This window comes from Mya arenaria, chromosome 12, assembly GCF_026914265.1.
Source record: "Mya arenaria isolate MELC-2E11 chromosome 12, ASM2691426v1".
NCBI classification, from domain to species: Eukaryota; Metazoa; Mollusca; class Bivalvia; order Myida; family Myidae; genus Mya; species Mya arenaria.
Window position 1 is genome coordinate 1,129,750 of NC_069133.1, and position 20,141 is coordinate 1,149,890.

Below are 20,141 nucleotides of genomic sequence, written 5' to 3' on the forward strand. Positions count from 1 at the left end.
TGCTTCACAATCGTTGTTATTTAATATATTTAAACTAAACTAAACATTTTACTATGCTTTAAAATCTAAATTGTCTTGAAACTGTTCAAGACATTAATTGAAATAATTTCATTTGGTGATTATTGAGTAGTACACATGTATGTATATTTCGTTTATATAGTATAATAAGTAAATATATCGCCAACAAGGACACAAGGGGATTCACGTCCTTCTAAGGTTCCTATATGCTGTTGATTTTATTTATAAAGTTAGTTACAGCGTTCCCAGTTTGTTTCGGCTGCATATCACTTATCAAGCGATACTAGCGATGAAATGCACTGCTACGCTACTTAACGAGCTGATTTTGAAGTGATTTTCATCTCAGATCGAAGAAGAATCATTGTACTGGTTTGAAATACAAGCCTCTGTTTGGTTAAGGCAATGTTTAATTTGAGTCTAAGCCTTCAAACGTTTATATGTGAAATCTAGCTAATTAAAGCCATTATACGAATACAAAAATAACAGAACACACTGTTTAGCGTTGTGAAGAAGGCAGTGATGAATTAAGTATACACGAATATTAAACACCACATAATATTTAGTGACAAAACGGTGTGCTTGTTGTTTATACTCAGATTTGTTTTACAGAAGTTCAAAACGGTGTTTATACATTTACACCACAAGCAATTTTGCTAACACCTGTTTAAATGTTGTCATTTATATAGAATCCAAAGATAAACCAATACCATTCTTGGATATATATTCTCCTTTTTTGTCAAGTTTTTTTACGTGGCTCGTCAGCGGATGAGATCCTTCCCATATAAAAGAAGGCTATGTAATATCAGCAAACTAATAAAAGTATTAAAAACTCCCCGAAAATAAGCATAACCTAAAAAGAAACTTTCGTTAGTTGATTTCAGTGTAACTTGAAAAGGCAAACTTTAATATCGATTAAATTGGAAATAAACATCGGGTTATCGTTATTGTGGCCAACATTTTTAATATTCTCTGAAATCGAAATTTTGCTAAATAAAATTAATTGCCGTTGTATACGCTCGAGTCCTCTACCAGGTCCTCTGTCAAGCATGAAGCTAGACGTTATATACAGTCTCTTCAGTATTTATGCGAAAAACTACAGGTATTCAAACTAAATCGGTTCATGACGGATCGAAATGAGACTTCGGAATTTATCGCCTTCAACAACCTTTTTAAAGCTGGGTGGGTGACCGTACGAGACATGCATATGCGTTGAAGTTCATGGGTTTCTCTAAACACAACGAAATTGAAAGATTGTTAGTCGTCAAAGAAAGAAGTGATTGTCATTTATCCGTTCCGATAACACTAATATCATATTTTATTTGAAGGAAATTGGAGCTGTAAGAGAACGAATTGTTTTGTTTAGTTTAAAACAGAAGCGACTGATATAGATATACATGTTATAAATGAACGTGCTCTACAACTGTAAATTATGTTCCTCCCTTTGTTCTCCCATTTAAGCCAGAATATTGGCACGAGAGGAGTCAAATGAATGCTAAATCCAAATAAAGGAGACTATTGTTTTTTTTTTATGATTTATTGCCTTTAGGAATGGAAATATCTTGTTTCAAGTTGTCTCATAGTTGTGTCTCGATACTATATCCATTAGGCAAACGGGAAAGGTTATGCTCTTCAATTACACTGAAACCATTCTAAATGATTACTCCGTTGTACGATTTATTATAAAAATGAGAAGAAACCATGTTTTTGTCATTATACAGAATACTGTGGACTCAGAACTTGAGCTTATAATAACTATCAAAATACAATATTCTCCTTCTTCTCATGTAAAAGGTATTTGCGTTCATCATTGCATTTTCCTCCAAGGCACTGAGGTTGGAAATATGATCTCATAATAAACGATTTGGAGAAATTAATGCTATACAATTATTAAGACTTATATTCATATCATAAGCTTAAGGTAACATAAACAAACAGACATCATTTAGCTTATGCAGAACTTGTATGAGGCTTATATCTTTAATTCTGCAATTATTGATAAATGTTGGGACAAGTGTGAGGTTATGGCCATACAAATTAGTTTAAGCTCCCAATAGACTCATGATACAGTGAACTCGTGTTTAACTGTCGTTCCAAGACCATAATCCAATCATTTATCGGCACATGCGTTGTTTTTCTGTATAGTTCATAGTCGTTGTGCATTGTGCCTATAAACAGGGTTTATTTTTCGACTAAAAGTTTTCATTGTATTATTTTCAATGTACATCGTCAACGACACATATATTACAACAATAACTAACGTCAACGAAATTCATATAAAGTAACAAAATAATAAGATAAACGGGTTTATGTACAAAACATTAAAACACTCGTACATCACAGGTTTTATATTATTCAAAATCTATATTTACATCAAAGGATAAACAAGTTTAATAGAATTACGTTCAAAGATTAAGAAAGAACATGTTTTTTTTTCTGTCAGAGAAAACGTAACAAACAGGCATAGTTCTATAAGTTCATTTGATTGTTACAATTGTAAATACTTAAACACAGATGGGCTGACGTAATACAATTTCGTTATTAATTTCTTTCTTATATTGGTAAAAAATATTTAATACAAACAAACTGAAATTCATCTTCCACATCACTTGTATTGTAACAAAGTCAATATCTAGGTTTCTGGCTTTGCAATTCTGGCGTATCTACCATTTTGATTACGAATCGGACAAACAGGCAAGCGTAATCTACATAATAATTTTTGTTGGCATGATATCTAAACATGTTTCGAAAATACATTGGTCTTTAAATTTCTATATACATGTAACACTATGGTTTTTCTGATGGCAACCTAACATACGTGTCGAAAAGAATCATATATTCTACGTTTGAATACTTCTCTGAATGTATTAACATCAATATTGAAAATAGCACCGTAGACATCACAGAAAACACAATCATTTACTACTTCTTTAACATAATACACCCAGATTACAAAACTCTTTAAGCCGATATTGGATAATACGCACGATCTATGTAAAAGTGTTAACAAATTCGCCCCAACACCTCTGCTGCATAAATACAAGTTAAGGCACAACAAGAAATTCGTCTTATCAGTGGAGTGTCGCTATTCAGAACATTTTGTCGAGCAATTCTAACCAATGTAGCATTTTATCGAGCAATTCTAACCAATGTAACATTTTATCGAGCAATTCTAACCAATGTAGCATTTTATCGAGCAATTCTAACCAATGTAACATTTTATCGAGCAATTCTAACCAATGTAGCATTTTGTCGAGCAATTCTAACCAATGTAGCATTTTGTCGAGCAATTCTAACCAATGTAACATTTTGTCGAGCAATTCTAACCAATGTAGCATTTTATCGAGCAATTCTAACCAATGTAGCATTTTGTAGAGCAATTCTAACCAATGTAGCAATTCTAACCAATGTAGCATTTTATCGAGCAATTCTAACCAATGTAGCATTTTATCGAGCAATTCTAACCAATGTAACATTTTATCGAGCAATTCCAACCAATGTAGCATTTTATCGAGCAATTCCAACCAATGTAACATTTTATCGAGCAATTCTAACCAATGTAGCATTTTATCGAGCAATTCTAACCAATGTAACATTTTGTCTAACGGGATAAACACATCTTTAAACATTTGTTATTCCCATCATTTAAAATTATTTGTCAATTCGAAACATCACGTGTTTCGACATTTTTTGTAAACTAAAATAGAAGCCGCTAAGTAGCGAGACCTGTTCCAGAATCTTTGCAAGATACATAATTATTTTAGCGACAGCGTGAAAAGCTACTTTAATTGTCAATACTTACTAAACAGACTAATGGAACTGAAACTCAGTATAGTAAGACTTCACGGCTCAATATATCCCCAGAGAGAAGGAATACAGCGCACGGTATGCACGAACTAAAAACTCATGTATTGCTGTAGTGAGGTAAACTGAGTTAAACTTAATATTACTATTTGAATTTTGTTTAAATGCGATATAATGCATGTGGCACTGTTTATAAAAACAGCTATAATTGACTTATGTTTAAGATTTCCAATGTTTTGATTTGCTTGTTTATTTAGCTGACGAATGTACTGAATGGAATCACTAACATATGTTAAAGGATAATGATAAAATTCATATTAAATACTGGCACTGGGGTCTCATTCACAATCAAAACACTCACATTGCAATCTTAGATTAAAGTCCAATCTGGATTAGTTATTAAACACGGTCCATGGGCTAGTATTAAAATATAATTATTAATCTTGGACATGCTTCAGTGATTCTATTCAATCGATTAGCCAATTAATTTTACAGTCCAAGCAAAACACTCAGATTCTTTCCTTAAGTTAAATATATGATGATGATTGAATAGAGCCCCTATTCCCTATAGTCGTTTCAATTTTAGACGAATTATCGGCTGGTCGGTTTTCATTCTTGGAACATGTGATTTATCTTATCGTTAATGAGAAGGTTTTTATAATTGCAATATATATGCTCAATGCTCCCATGGGCATGCATGCATGGTCTTTATTCAGAGAATGTCATCTGCAGTTATTCACAGCCGCTGCATTCTTCACTTTTCTTGTAGTTTCTGTGGACAGATAGAAAAACTTGCGTTCATACTACAATACTAAAATGACAAACGCTCTGTATCTAATGCATGCATTATTTGCAAAGTTCACTGAGAGGTCACTGGAGAGTTCTAAGGCTAGCAATGCGTGCGTTTAATAAGTAGGGTTACAATCCTCGATAAACAGCGTATATGAAAATCAAAACATTGTTAAGAAATTAACAATTCAATATCAAGTAGTTTAAAGTATATCCCGCTAAGGGGCCCTAGAGTGAAGTGGGGGCTATGTAGCAATCACGCGCGTCATGACGTTAGCTTTGTCTACTCTCAAACTTGAACAGTTTTTATCCGAATTTCACCAAACTTGCTACTATAAATGTTTGTTGGTATATATTCTTGGCAAAGTTCTATAACCAGGCAGGCTCTTCAGGATTATGGCCCTTGAATTGGTCAAAATTTGCCATTTTTGCTTTGTCCACTCTCTAATTTGAACAGTTATCATCTGATCTTCACCAAACTTGCTGAAAATATTTGTTGGTAAAATAAATCGGTCAAGTATGATAATCAGCCAAATGCCCCGAAGCACTTCAGGATTACTGCCCTTGCCATTTAAGCTTTGTCTACTCTCTAACTTGAACAATTCTCATCTGACCTTCACCAAACTTGCTGAAAATGTTTGTAGCTATAAAATCTTTACCAAGAATGTTTGCCGGTATAAATGCTTTGCCAAGTACACACTGATTGTCTCTTGGGTACGATTAAGGATGAATCATCTCTTGGAGACGATTTTTACATGAATGTTGTTTTTCAAATCCCGAACACGTTGATCGTCTTTGGGCATGATTTGGGATTAATCGTCTATATCTTTTAGTCTTGCGCATATGTATCGGGCCGATATAACGAATTACTTCGAAAATACTAACAATGCATCGAATACTACTCATTGCACCAAATGCAATGAATGATCAATACAATCAAACAAAACATCGTAATGCTCTAAATCTTAACATTAAAAAAGGTAAAAATCAAGATGTCCCCTAAAGATTAATTTTTTACCGCATGAAATCATATCAAGAGTACGGTTAAGTCGGTCAAATAAGCATGGGGTTACATAAGTTTTTCACTTATGGTCGGTTTTTAAAATACTTCGGCAGTAGTGACCACCATAGCATGGGAGTATTTCACACACTAGACCTGTGTCCCTACCTTAAAGCTCAAGATCACAGCAACCTTCTGAACTTAGTATGAGTTGCGCTATAAGCCTTACTGACAATAGTTCGTGTCTGGTCCTTATCTTTCTCATATATTGTAGGAGTTTAAAATCATTCCGCAAAATTCACTATCATAGTATGAGGACTTGTGACCTTCGAGTTCAAGGTCTCTAGGACTCTTCTCTCTAGCTTTATTTGCTATATACGGTATTTCATTACAGTACAATGTACCAATGTTTTCCAATCTTCATCATGTCTCTACATGGTGTATATTTATGTGGCACATTCAATTTAATTACTTCAATTATATGATCCAGGCAGTATTTCCGACACATTGGCGTGCGGTGGTATTTATTTTGTTTTGTGATCTTGAGTTAAACATAAAGGTAAAAGCACAGTGCAAATGAACTTTTATATGAAAAATAATAATAAAAAAACAATACTTGTTTTCTTCCTCCTCCACAACTAGTGAAATTTAGTTCAAACAATCTGTTGCTCTTAAAGTTATACTTATTGTGTATTTACTATCTCGTCTACTTTCTACTTTAAATTATACGGTCTATCTCCGTCAGTATTCCTTCGTTACAGTAAACGATGTCGACTACTACGTGAGCAGCAGAATAACCATGTGTATGCTACCTTTTACTACTTACACTAGTTAAACAAGCCTTGGTGGAAAAATAAACTGACTGAAATATACAATAGGAAACTATATTTTGTGCATTCTTCAGAATCGATAAACATAAAAATTATAAACAGAACATTTGAAAAATCGTCGAGTGTCACTTGTCCACACAAACAAATGTTAACACCAAGTTAAATATGATAAGAATTCCCAACAGCACTCGGGACAACAATTCCTGTGGGCATTATGCAGCCTACTTAGAAAGATTGATCGTAAATCATCGCTAATGTTCAAGACACATAAAACGTGCAAGTTATTGCACAATAAAATAGGATTTCAACAGTGAAGACTTCTGGTTTGGTTATTGGAACCATGTTTTAGGACCTTAACATTACACATTGGACTGTAGTAGCCAGCTTTGCAATAACCGTCATCCAGCCCCAAACTATTGATGTATCGCCCATTACACAGATGTTCGACACCCGTCAATCAAAGTACACATAAGGGTAATTTGCATTACTGAACACATTCGAAGTGTTAATGAAACTAACATCAAATGGAATAAAAATAGTTTTGCGTTTTTCCGCCGTCGGCGGTCGTTAGTACACATTCTTCAATTATCATTACTTTCCACAGTTGCCAAAATTTGGTCGTTGTTCTGCCATAAAATCAGCTGCATATGAAATGCACGATATTAGGATTTCAAAATGGCTCATCCTTACGTTTAGTATTATTTTGGCGAAATTTGTAAATATATACGTTACACTTTATTTTAATAATGTTGTTAAGGCTTAAAACAATAAGATTAAGCATACTTATGAACTATTGGATGTGAATTTATTCCTCCTTTCAAAAAATTCACCGCTTTGGAGCACAAACTTAGTCATTTGCAACAATTGTTTTTTCTTAAACTGCTATTACAAGAGCAAAGTTAGTCAAAATTGCTGTGCCTGTTAAAATAATCTGTTCTACAGGCACACACCTTTGGTCAAATATCGTTATAGTACAGATATGGTGTACATACAAGAATTGAGTTTTCCGAGTCTGAGTCTCAAACTATGTAAGATGTATGTGGACATATTGGCCCTGTAGTCGCACTATATTTTTGGTATGTGATCTTAACATAAAGATAAAGATGCTTCCCGTTGCATAATATAATGCATGTAAACATATATACAACATGAATTATTTAATTTATTGATCTATATATCAACACAATGATTCTAGAGGAGTTGGGAACACCTTCATTATATACTTAAGACATCAATGTTATGTTTGTTAAACTTGTCACCAGCTTATAAACAAATCTCTGCTGAAATTTCAACCAGAACATTTCATTTTTATCATGAAAGTATGGCTTTTTCTCAAAATACATTCTATCACGGTATGTGGTCTAAATTTGATCAAATGAATTAAAAACTCATAACCAGACGGCTGATCACATTCTGTATAAATTGCTTGTATGAAATGTTTTTGTTCTCCATTTGTAAGATAATGAATTGTTTAAGGTCTTTTTCTAAAGGGAAAACACATTTTACAATTTCATATTATCCCTGACTAATTTAAAAAAAAAGAAAACTTGAGCACTGCCGTGAATCATGTCAATGGAAACATTTGCGAAAACCCAGCGTTGACAGTTGTTGGGAATAAAAAAACATCATCACGTGATGTATCAACATGCGAGGGCCCACTATACACAACATAAAAATATCACGTGATTATAATCATTCTATTTTTTTATCATACGTAAGGTAGGACAATAGTGATGCCGTACCAAAACAACATTTCCCAAAGAAAAGATCAATGCAAGCACGACTAGTATAGCCAATTGTATTGACTTTTAACAGATTTAGAATCACCAACCGATAAAGCCAACACGTATTTCATTGGTTTATCGAGATGTTAGGTAAGGCATTCTCGCACTTGTGATTGGGTCGGTAATATAACCTTCATCTTTATTTCTTGGGATAAGCTAACGTTACTTCAAGTTAGGTATATTTCGAATGAATTATTTCAGACGTAATTAGATCTTGACATTGACTAAGTTAATCTTATCTTGGTCTATAGTAATGTTTGGAATCGGACAGAACAATTACTATCGATAATCAGTTTATAAAACCGATCAATGATTGATTATTAATCGATTTAATCATTATTTAATTATCTTTGGTCATCATATTTAAGACACACAGACACAGTACATGTACCAGTTTTAAGCACCAATGTTCCCTTGCAATATCGTTTGTACGCTTCTTTGTATAAATTACATTATTTATTCAGAACGCAAATACCCTTTAGTGTTTACAAGTTACTATTACAGAACATGTGTAAAATAAACACCAAAAAGATATTTTTAATAATCTGTCAGTAACAAGCACAACAAGCAGTTGAATATTCTATATGTTTTACAAGAAATGTTTTTTTCCAGAAAACTGAGAAAAGTAAATTCTTACATGGTAAGAAGTAAACACTTTTAAACAACAAACGTGAGAAGTTGAGGATCAATCCTTAAGCAGTTAAATTACAAAGAAAATTTGTTAAATGGTACTGTAGTGACTTACTAACTTGAAACGAATATGACTAGATATTTTAACATAGTAACACCTTAAAATTTTAACATTAACTAGCATTAACCAGAATAAAAACCTTTTTTTTATGACAAAGTTTTTACTGCTAGTCGGTATTGGCCCTTATTTCTATAATCGATTGTTCAAATTTCACTTTCAATTGACGCCGACGTAAGCCTTTCCGATCAATTGTCGATTATAATCGATCATCGGCACAACACTAGTCTATAGCTTTAATCAATAATTTGTTTCTATTTTTACAGAAGTTGCAAAGTACAAACCGTAACTGTCAGCGCCACTTACTTACCTGACTTGTTAAACAATACATTTTAGTTAAGACGCAGACCAGACGTGTGTACCTTAAACTGAATTTGAACTAATGACAGAACCTTTACTTGGGCAGAATAGCGAACTTGCAATTCGGCTGATAATTTCAAAGACACGAGTTTAGACACAATTGCTATTTGATACCCTCATATGTAATTAAAATGAGTATCTTTCTTAGTTTTCCATTATCACAAGAGAGATGCAGAGCAGGTTTTCTGCTTTGTTTCAAAATTAATTTATGTATCCGTCTGGCATCTAAATTGAATAAAATTAAACAATATGTTTCATCTTAATGTGATCATTGCAAAGCCCAGCACGGTACGGTCGCATGGGAAATAATCACAGCAATTTCCAAATTAAATGAGAGCGGCGTCATGGAGGAACCATTTTGTCAATTTCTGACTGAACGGTATTAGCGCGTTGTCATCAATAACACGAAAGCTGAAAAGCCAAATGTTTATTGGCTTTAAGCATGAGCGCAATTACTTTGAATTGAATTACAGTGCATATGACGTCTTAACCTCATCTACTCGCCAAAAGTGTTTATTTCTCAGAGAATGTTTAAGAAATATCTCGAAGACCTTTCATTAAATGGAAGTTTCACAGCGATATAATTACATAATGTCCGAACCAACATGAGGAACCTCGACTATATATCTGAATTTAGAAATGTTATTTTATTATAACATATTTGTGAGCGTTCCATCCTTACGTACCAGGCAGTTTACTGCTTCAACTTAGTTTATGGATAAGCTGCCGGAACAAAACCTCTTGCCTAACTCGTTGGTATGTATTTGTTTAAGGTCTCTCGTAATCATTTTCATTCAATTTGTCGTCTGGTGTAATCATAGGAAAATTAGTCGAAATGTACAAATCTTGGTCATGTTATCTGAGAACATGTAACTTGCAAATCTTCGTCCATTTAACAGCCGCAGACGATACTCCCTGTTCATAGTCCATCATTCCAAATATTTAATAATAATAAAATAAATCCTAGAAATGTACCATTGAACAGACATTGACAGCCGAGGTAGCGGAATATACTGCCCTTGTTTCCCGTAAGCAGATTTCTGAGATAGTCATCATGTGAATGACACTGAGTTACTAAGTGACTTGAGCATTAACATTTAAAAAAAATATGTGCCATGTCTTTGATTTCTTTGCATTTGTAATTGATGAAGTATAGCATCGGTGATTTATAACAGGTAGTATTGAAAGGCGTACATATTAAATAGTGAACAATAAGTGTTGCGCGTAGTTTGTATGTCATCCGGGCATATCCGATATATGGAATAATACTGAGCAAATACAACAACAAATTCAATCACTTTAATAGGCAACGAAGATTATTTTGAGTCTGGGGCTTTTAATCCAATACAATATTTGCTATATATACTTTGTTCCAACGTTCTTTCCACATTCTAAATATAGTCAATAAATCCCACAAGGGCCACTAAAACACACAAGCGTGTAAAATAGAGTTGAAGTCAAACGCACTCTTAAGTATACGTGCATTATTAATTACTAATGCTATTTTAGGTAAGACCACAATTAATCATCACATGATGGGATAGTCTCAATCCTAAAAACAGAAAAATAACCCTTTCAGATGCTTTACATTTACTTAGATTCCGCCGAACGAAAGGGAAAGGCTAATCGGTATGTTCTGCATGCTTTCCATTTCTCAGAGGGTCTGAGGCGTTTTATTCAGAAACGATCAACCGATCATAGATTTGTTTCTTGGGAAGCAGAGACGCCATAAACAAGCAGCATCCAATTCCTACTCGTTATAATGTTAGTTCGGTTAATGTTGTTAACGGTTGAAACCGGCCTTTCATGGTTGTCCTCATAATTATGATAATGAACAATTTAACAATACTTCTGCTATGTTGTAGATTAATCGTTCCAAAGTGGTAATCAAAACGTTTGATACTGACGGCGTGTTGATGCATGCAATAGTCTGTTTTCATGTTTTGTGGCGTTCTTAGTCCATCCTTTAATGTATGTTGATCTAAACTTTGAGCCTCTGAACAAGGTATTCTTTTAAAATCATGACTACTGCGTACTGGGCTTGTCTTTATAGTTTATCAATGACTCGGCATGATGTTCCTGTAGTAATATCACGTTTTTACGTATATTTGCGATTTCGAGTTGTACGTTTTAACGTATATTTGCGATTTCGATTTGTTTATTTCTGGATGACATGCTTAGAAAGCTCATCATTCTGAAATAATCAGAATAAACTTGAGATTTTGAATCACAATGTGTGCGCAACTCTGTACGCGTGACAATAGTGTACGTAATAGTGTTTTATTTTTTTAAAAGAATACAGCTTTCACGCTGTCAATTTAATCTATCGAACCCTCGGCAAAAGTTTCTATTTACGGCATACCCATATTTCCTCGCTTATTTACTGGAAGACACGTTATCAATATCTATCCAAACGAATTAAGACGTATGGTTGACATCCGAAAAATGTCTACTATTTCGAGCATTTCGTATGAGATAAAAACGTCCACTTAGTACTTTCTGAGCACATCATTCTGAAATAATGACACAAGAAGAGCATGGAGCGTAATTAAGTACCATTTACGTCTGATATAGACGTTCTATGTGTTTAATATATTCCGACACCGTCTCCTTGCCGAGAACAGTTCCGCGATATATTGTAGTGATGGGAAAATAAACAACCATTATCAGGCATTATAGTATTTTTGTTTCATTTGAAAGATTCTGACTTAGCCGGTAACACCATAAAAGTTATTTTTGTATGATTTATTCATTACTGTAAATAAGCTAGTTTGGAATTAAGTACCATTACGTCTGACATAGACGTACTATGTGTTTCAAACATTCCGACACCGTCTGTTTGCCGAGAATTGTACCGCGATATACGGTATTGGTAGGAAAATCAACACCCATTATCAGGCATTATAGTATTTTTGTTTCATTTGAAAGACTGTGGCTGAGCCGGTAACTAGATAAGTGTTTTCTTTTATGTATGATATTCATAACTGTAAATAGACTATTATAGAATTACACGGACAAGCCGAGAAGATGACCCGGTTAAGAGATACAAGGTTAGTTTAGTTTAAATAACGATAGTGAAACAAGTTATAACAACATTATATTTATCACTCTCGTGGGCACGATTTTACACGAGAGTGTGGTCTTGTGTTGTGGGGGAAACCGGAGAACCCGGCGAAAACCCACTTGTCCGGCTTGGTGACCACAAACCAAACTCACATGCGCCCCAGCCGGGAATCGAACCCGAGTCGCCTAGGTGAGAAGCGAGTGCGCTAACTGGCCAACCTACAAGGTTCAAGGGCAAACGAGATACACATAACATCAAAAAACTACAAGGACAGATAAATATATATATATATATATATATATATATAGTCAATATCGTATAAATACTTGTAAGAGGTTCCGGTAAATGTTTGGCGTACATTGTTTTTATTCTTATCTTAAAATATATCGATTTAGAACAAAATAAATTATTTAGTGATTCAGTCGGTCATCGGTAGTCGGTAACTGGTCGGTACACTAGCTTGATGAAGTTTGATTTCTGTTTTACTGTGTGTTTATTTATTAATCCACGTTGAGACATTTGTTTCGTTGCGATCTCGTGAACCGAAATCGGTAGTTAAAATCATCACAGCAAAATTCAAATTGTATTAAAAGATCTTTCAAAATCATTTCGTGGATTCAGTTCCTTGTCATTTGACGTGAACTCAATAATAACATAAAGTGAATTACATTGCTGATTTCAACAGTCTCGCCATAGTGGCTGTTCTTCGAGTGAAAACGATATTTAAGACAGTTTTACGACCTGTTAGAATGAAAAGGCTTTCGTCGGGGCAATTTATCATAATCAGTACCGACATGGAGAACTTACATCATACTGAAGAAAACTTGCTATTCTTAAACCAATGTCCTAAATGAAGAAATTGTACGTATAATATGATTAAATTTCATTAACAATCACCGATATATTTTTTTTCTTATTTTTTTCGAACTGTATTCCGTTTGTATTTATGCTATTATATATTTTCACTACAAATGTATGACTGATGGGTAGGAACATCAGTTATGGTAAACTATTCATGATCCACTTGATGAAATGATGACAATGTACAGTCAGAGTGAACAAATCCTTCGTCTAAATATGAAAATGCACATGTCATAGCCATACTTCCTGCAAACACACATATCTGAAAAAGCAAATCCTAAGAAAGAGGAAAAGACTGCCCGTGATATCCATTTGCAGATTGTCGAGACGACGGAAATGCATTTACATTGGTAACTATGTCGGAGATTGTATTGAACTTTCCATGTCATTGAATTACAGTATGTTTCAGCCTTTTACCGCCATTTAAAGAACTATTTGTTAGGTAGATATGATGACTGATACCATAGAAATATGGAATATTCTGGAATAATGATATTTACCTTAAGACGTATAGTTCAGGATGAAGAAATATCCTTGTACGTGGAATTCAAGTGCCTAAGCAGAAATTACACGGGGTATTTTTTTTATTTTTATAACTGACCATTGTATTTAAAATAAATTATCTAGGACTGTCTCTGAAATTTGTGCGTTGTTTGTATTCTATGCACATTTCTTACCACATTCTTAAGTCAATCTTAAACATATCGCATTCTCGAGTGACCATAAAAGCATATAGACGTGTTAAAACAAATGTGTTTGTTACCGCACATGATCAGATATGCGTGTGTCATTAAATGTAAGAATTGCCCTCGAACATTACCGGAAGAAAAATTGGCTTTCATGGCGAATGTCGCATGCACCGGACACTGTTATGCCTTCATTGGCCAATGGTCTACGACGTTTCGAACCAACCTAAAATAGTTTATATCGAATATAAAATATTAAAACAAGACGAGAAATTGTAAATATAAGGATCGATTTGTATTTTATTTCCCAAAAGCTGTTTAAAACAGTTTAAACGCTCTTCCGCAAATTTGTAAATTTCACAAAAAACTCCCTTCATTGATTTGCGAAATCGCGCCCGAACTATGGAAATATAAATCAATCCTCAATAACATGCATTTAAGTTGATGTTTCCATGTTACCATTAAAGGATAGCAACCATAACATTTTCTTTAACTTATACAATGCATTACATGCCATTTCTCAAAGGGTTAATATGTGTTGACAAAGAATTATTCAAACGAGTCTAGATTCGTGTCTTATTAAAAGTGATACGAGTCTCAATCAGCAAACCAGTAATTATATATTCAAAAGCATGGAGAATGAGTGTTTGTTTAACCCAAATACGATCGTGTGTTGCAAAAATGTAAATGTAACATGGTATTTGTTAACAGTTAAATTTGTTGAAACTAGAGCCAGCTAATCTTTTTGTCATGCAATAACCACGGATTCATAATTTATAGTAAATGGAATTATTAGGCAACGGTGCATAGCCGTCCTGTGTTGTTGTGTGTCCCGTGGCACACAACAGGCTGATCAAATGAATTTTAACATGTTTTGAGTTGTTCCGAACGACTCTAACGTTTTATCATGGCTCGTCATTACCAATGAATATTCATATGAAAAACTACAGAATCAAGCTCAGTTGCAGAAAGTTTCAATATAAACCCCGTTTAATGACTCAGGGTGAACAACAAATACATGGAATACAAAAACAAACAATCACAAACCAGAAACATGGAACAACATCAACAACTCCACAAACAACACAGTACATATGAAGACGAATTCTTGAAAAAATAGCGTATTTTCTACTACATTCCAACAGCAATTAAATGACTTTTCTGTAACTTATTCACTTATCAAACAACTAGGATCAGATCTGGCATATCATGTACCGGGATAGCATAGACCGTAATAAAGAAAACGTAAGTACCATTTGTGTTTGATGTAAACACGTGTGGTCTTTAAAACGTCACACCTCATTGATATTGGCGTATATAGCGAGAAAAAGTAGGTATGGCTAAGTGGTCGACCCTTGACTTATTCTCACCAATGCTTTTATTCGCTTAGTTAATACTGCAATGTTGTTGTTTTTTATTAGACTATTTCATGCAAGTTATTTGTCGGAAATCAGCAGCAGCTCGAAGCAAGAGGAAAACCAACTTGGCTAATATTTAATCAGCTTATTAATGAGCATTTTGTTTCTCAGGTCGGCAAACGCAAACACGGTTAAGGGAAGTACATTAATAAAATAGTGATCGATATCAATGCTGACAAATAAGAACGCTTTTATACATACATGTATTTGAAATTGACTTAAAACAATCAAACACAAAGCGGAACAATTTTCATCAACTGCTTGTGGAAATTTGGTAAACTTATCATGAATTTTGACTTCAAGAATAAGAGATATTTAATATGGTAGAACAAGAAAACGCCAAGATTGCTACGAATTCACTTTCATTTTTATTCAGATTGTGAAACTGAAGACATAAAAATGGGAATCTGTGATTCGTATTAAATTGTTTCGGATAACAATGAAATTCCTTGCGATGGAATCTTCATGTTCATAGTTGTAGTTTTATTCATCGAGAAGTCTGCAACGCAATATTTTTTTTCCTTTCCGATTTGGCTTACTCTCGAAAAAACAACAACAACAACAACAACATAACAGTAGTTAGTCCCGTTGTCGTCAAAGCGTAGCTCAATGGAATAACCCTGGAGACATTTGCTTTTTTCAAAGTGTCGACATTGCCATTTCAATGCACTCATCTTAATCAAACACTAGCCAATACAACACATTGATACCGATTTGTTTTCATCAGAGCGAATTTTGATAACCAATAAAAAAATCTACTTAAAAAACAATTATTCAGCCAGCTAGTTAGCCCATCAATATGGTCGAAATTCTTATGAACCGGAAACTGGCGAGATGTATTACAAGTATATAGTGTCATGTTGTGTAAGCTCTCAGATGGTCCAAATTCATTCTGTTTTGGTCGTTAAGGTATTTATCACATTGGACACGTTGTTTATTATTTTGCATCTTATCATTTAAAATAGTTTGTATACATCATATCTATATGTGTATGTTTCTTCCACTGACACTGGATTTTTCTAATCTTTTTAAAATTTTAAAAAAAATATAATGAAACACATTGATGAATATGTAGTTTGCATAAATAAGGTCTAAGTACTGTCTATGTAATCTAACATGATATTGAACGCTTCACTACCGGGCCATTTAATCATCTAGTTACACAATTCAAATGAACTGATGCAGACTTACAACCAGCGGAATCTATAGAGAATATACAGACAGTACAAATATACTTTTATCAATATGCACTTTGTACTGTCTGTACAACCGCAAACTCCACGGTGTGTTACTTCCCTTACAGTACGGTGAACACTGCCAGTATACAAATCACATAAACATGGATAGATATCACGTGATACAAAAATAAAGTTTGTAAATTATCTTTGATTTTTCAAAGTTGTTTCTTATTACAACCTCCACTCTCCTTTTTTAAAACAATAAAAAAACGATAAAAAAAAAACATTATAAAAGTGAGTAATCCAAGTATATTCATTCGCTCATGGTGGCAAAAATATATTCTGCTAGTCAGAGGGATAACTGCGTAGGAGTTTGGTTCGACCGAAGTTATTAAATGTCCTCTAAACTGATGGGTTGCAATTTAGTAAGCTTCCCTTGCTGACCTGAATTTATCATCTAAACATTCAATATATGTTCATACTGTCTACAATAAACAATACTTGCATGCGTTCATCCAAACGTTTAGCTTGAAAACAATGCTTATGTAGGATATCACTAAATGACAAAACAAAATAAACACGCATATTGACAGCAATGTACATCGGTGTGAATTAATGTTGAGCAAATCTCCTTAGAAAGCTTGAACGAAAACATGCATTTACTTGTTGGGTGTTAAACCGGTGTTTCACGTGCTCAACAGCGAGCAAATGTGCTCAATTTTGGATATTTTCATGTTGTTACATAAGTGCTATAAGTGTTCTAGCAAAAATACTCAGCAGACAAGTGTTCAACTTTAAGCTTGGGTTTACAGTCCATTGTGTTGAGTTTAGAGCTAACTCGTGGCTGGGCGGGAAACTCCGATCAAATCGAGACTGCTCCATTCGTATTTTCAATATATAGACAGTGTGTGTATACAACGTGATAAATTACGTCAAAAATGCTACGTCGGAAGGCAGCATTTTGCTTCAAATGATGACACATGGTATACAAACCCTATACATGTATGTGTATGTATTTAAAATACGAGTATAGTAGTACAACAAGATGCTGAATTATGTAATTTACAAGGTACATACATTGATATATGAACGCCTTGGGTATATATAAGAACCCATAGAAACCAGTTTGCTGGCTGCATGCCATTTCATGCTCTCTCAGAAAGATATCCACAATTGTCTGATTGCTTCTCAAGAAAACATATTCACCACATCAGACCTTGTAAGCGACTGAAAGCATGCAAGCATACCTATTGGCTTTTATCTATCACATGACTGAATGTAATACGGCGTAGCAAAAATGCAAATAATTGTTTTCTGTTTCCCGACCTAACTTGCTTTTTGCACTCAACGTTATTTTTAATGCCAATTTATTCTGGCTGTTATCCCCTCCCCCCGGGATACATATTCGGTAGGAACTTGCACGGGAAAGACGCATCAATATTCCCAGACAGCATTGCGACGGTTACCAGTATGAAAATGATATAAAGACAACATTTTACTAACAAAACTCGACCCACCAACCCATATTTGTTGAACAGCTGATTCGGAAACAAACAATTGTTTTGGTGGGCCGAATGCTGAGAGTTGCTTTATCGAAGAAATATCGTCTTATTGTTACGAGTCTCTAATGCCCTATATTGATAAAACCATCAAGACTGCTTAAATATCACATGCAATTAATAACGCACGAATATAAGGCAATGTGCATCAAGATGAGTGTATCTCTTAATGTATTATATGGTCTAGTGGGAATGCAGACTCTCTTAACCCCGGCTATAAAATGTGCCCCGAAAGATGCAGACGATAGTGAAGAAGACAAAAGTTTAATAGTTGACAGGCAAACAAATTTCTAAACATGTAAGATATTGCTGACTTAGGCATCATGAGACATTTCTCAATTTACTCGCTGCCAGCAAGAACACTGGGTTATATATAAAATTATAAATGCTTCTTTATAATAAAGCAATGTTGTGAAAATAAATTAAACAAAACAACACAACGCGCATGTATTTGCATGAAAAAGTATTTGTGGTGCGTGCCAACAATTGTTATTATTTGTGCAGCAAGCCAATCATTTGCTGAAAACTCGTAAACCACAAAGTAATGAAATGTCCTGTCACGGACATAGCATCCACGGTAAATGCTTTTCCTTTTCCTTTTGCAGCTGCGAGGGTATTATCTTGGTTTTTCAACCAAGGAATTTATGTTTGTTGTCAGAAATAATGTCTTTCCTATGTGTATTTGGATAGCTTAGCTAACGTGTAAACTGATATTTAACATTACTCGATGTTTTCATTGTCTTAACACGGCATATAAATGAAAACTTGATTAAAAACGATTTTACAGGAACTACATTATGTTATCAATTTCTATTATTAGCAGACACATAAAGGAACAATATGTTAAGAGACATGAAACATGTTGTGAAATAATCAAATGCTAAGAAAAAATGTGATAATTTTCAACTTTCTATCCTGCGAACAAATGACAAAACATGTACACATGGTATAAAGTTGGCTATGACATATACATGTCTTGCTCTACTAGTGCTTTTAAAATAGTATTTGAAACCAAATGCAGTGCTTTGTATTATTTACAGCACTGCTCCTTTCTCTCTTCAGCTGACTATTTATCAAGATCTCCAGAACTGATTAGTTTTTCCACACTGCAAAACAGACAGGTTTTCCCACTCTAAAGAGTTGTCTAATTTTCCCTGTATGCAGAACGTTCTGAAATTCAACCCAGGAGAACTGAAACATTGTCCCAATCCTCACTTCTGACTTATTTTTCGACCGAAACTGACTATTTTTTCCACTCTGCAGAACTGGCTTGTATGACCACTTTCTAGAACTGACTTATTTTCTTTTGCAGAACTGACTTATTTTCTCACTCTGCAGAACTGACAAGTTTTCTACTCTGCAGAACTGGCTTATTTTCCTTTGTAGAACTATCTAAATTTCCCACTCTACAGAACAGACTAATTTTGATATTTGCAGAACTCAATAGTTGTCCCGATGTAAATATATTTTCCTTGTAGCATAAAAGTGGTTTATTGCGTATCTTTAACTATTACTTTTCCACCGTTTTACACTCTTAAGGCGAGCAGCTTGTCTGTACTCACACTATATAAATGCATGCACTATTTGAAATTATGTTTTCATATCATGCAATACAAGACTGGTTTTGAAAAAACTGACATGTTGCAGATAGTTTGACTTTATTTCATAGTTCAGTCATGTTCAAGCGTCACTCAGATATTTCAATGCTTGCTAGTGTTTGATTAATACAAGATATTTAGATTTTAACCATATTTAATGTTTGATATTTACATTTGTCGCGACTTGAAACAAAGCTGAAATCAAACCATCGCAAAAGACGCCATTGAAAGCTGAGTTTGTTTATTCTCTATAATTCTCGCCAAGCCTAGTATATTTGGACTCTTCCTTTCCATATTATCTTATATATAGTCTTAATTTAGAGAAGTGCTTATTGCCGGGTTACTAATTTTGAAAAGAAGAAATATGTTCACAATAACCTTGATTCTTTCAGATCATTGAGTTGACATAAACACAATGGCCTGTTGTTTCGTAATTTGTGTATTATA

The 20,141-nt window shown here is 34.1% G+C and overlaps 1 protein-coding gene across 2 annotated transcripts in view; it reads left to right on the plus strand.

The window, feature by feature from the left end:
* The window catches only part of LOC128210194 (receptor-type guanylate cyclase Gyc76C-like), a 190,282-nt gene that overhangs the window by 138,657 nt on the left and 31,484 nt on the right, over positions 1 to 20,141 (plus strand). The gene's annotated exons all lie outside the window — the stretch shown is intronic.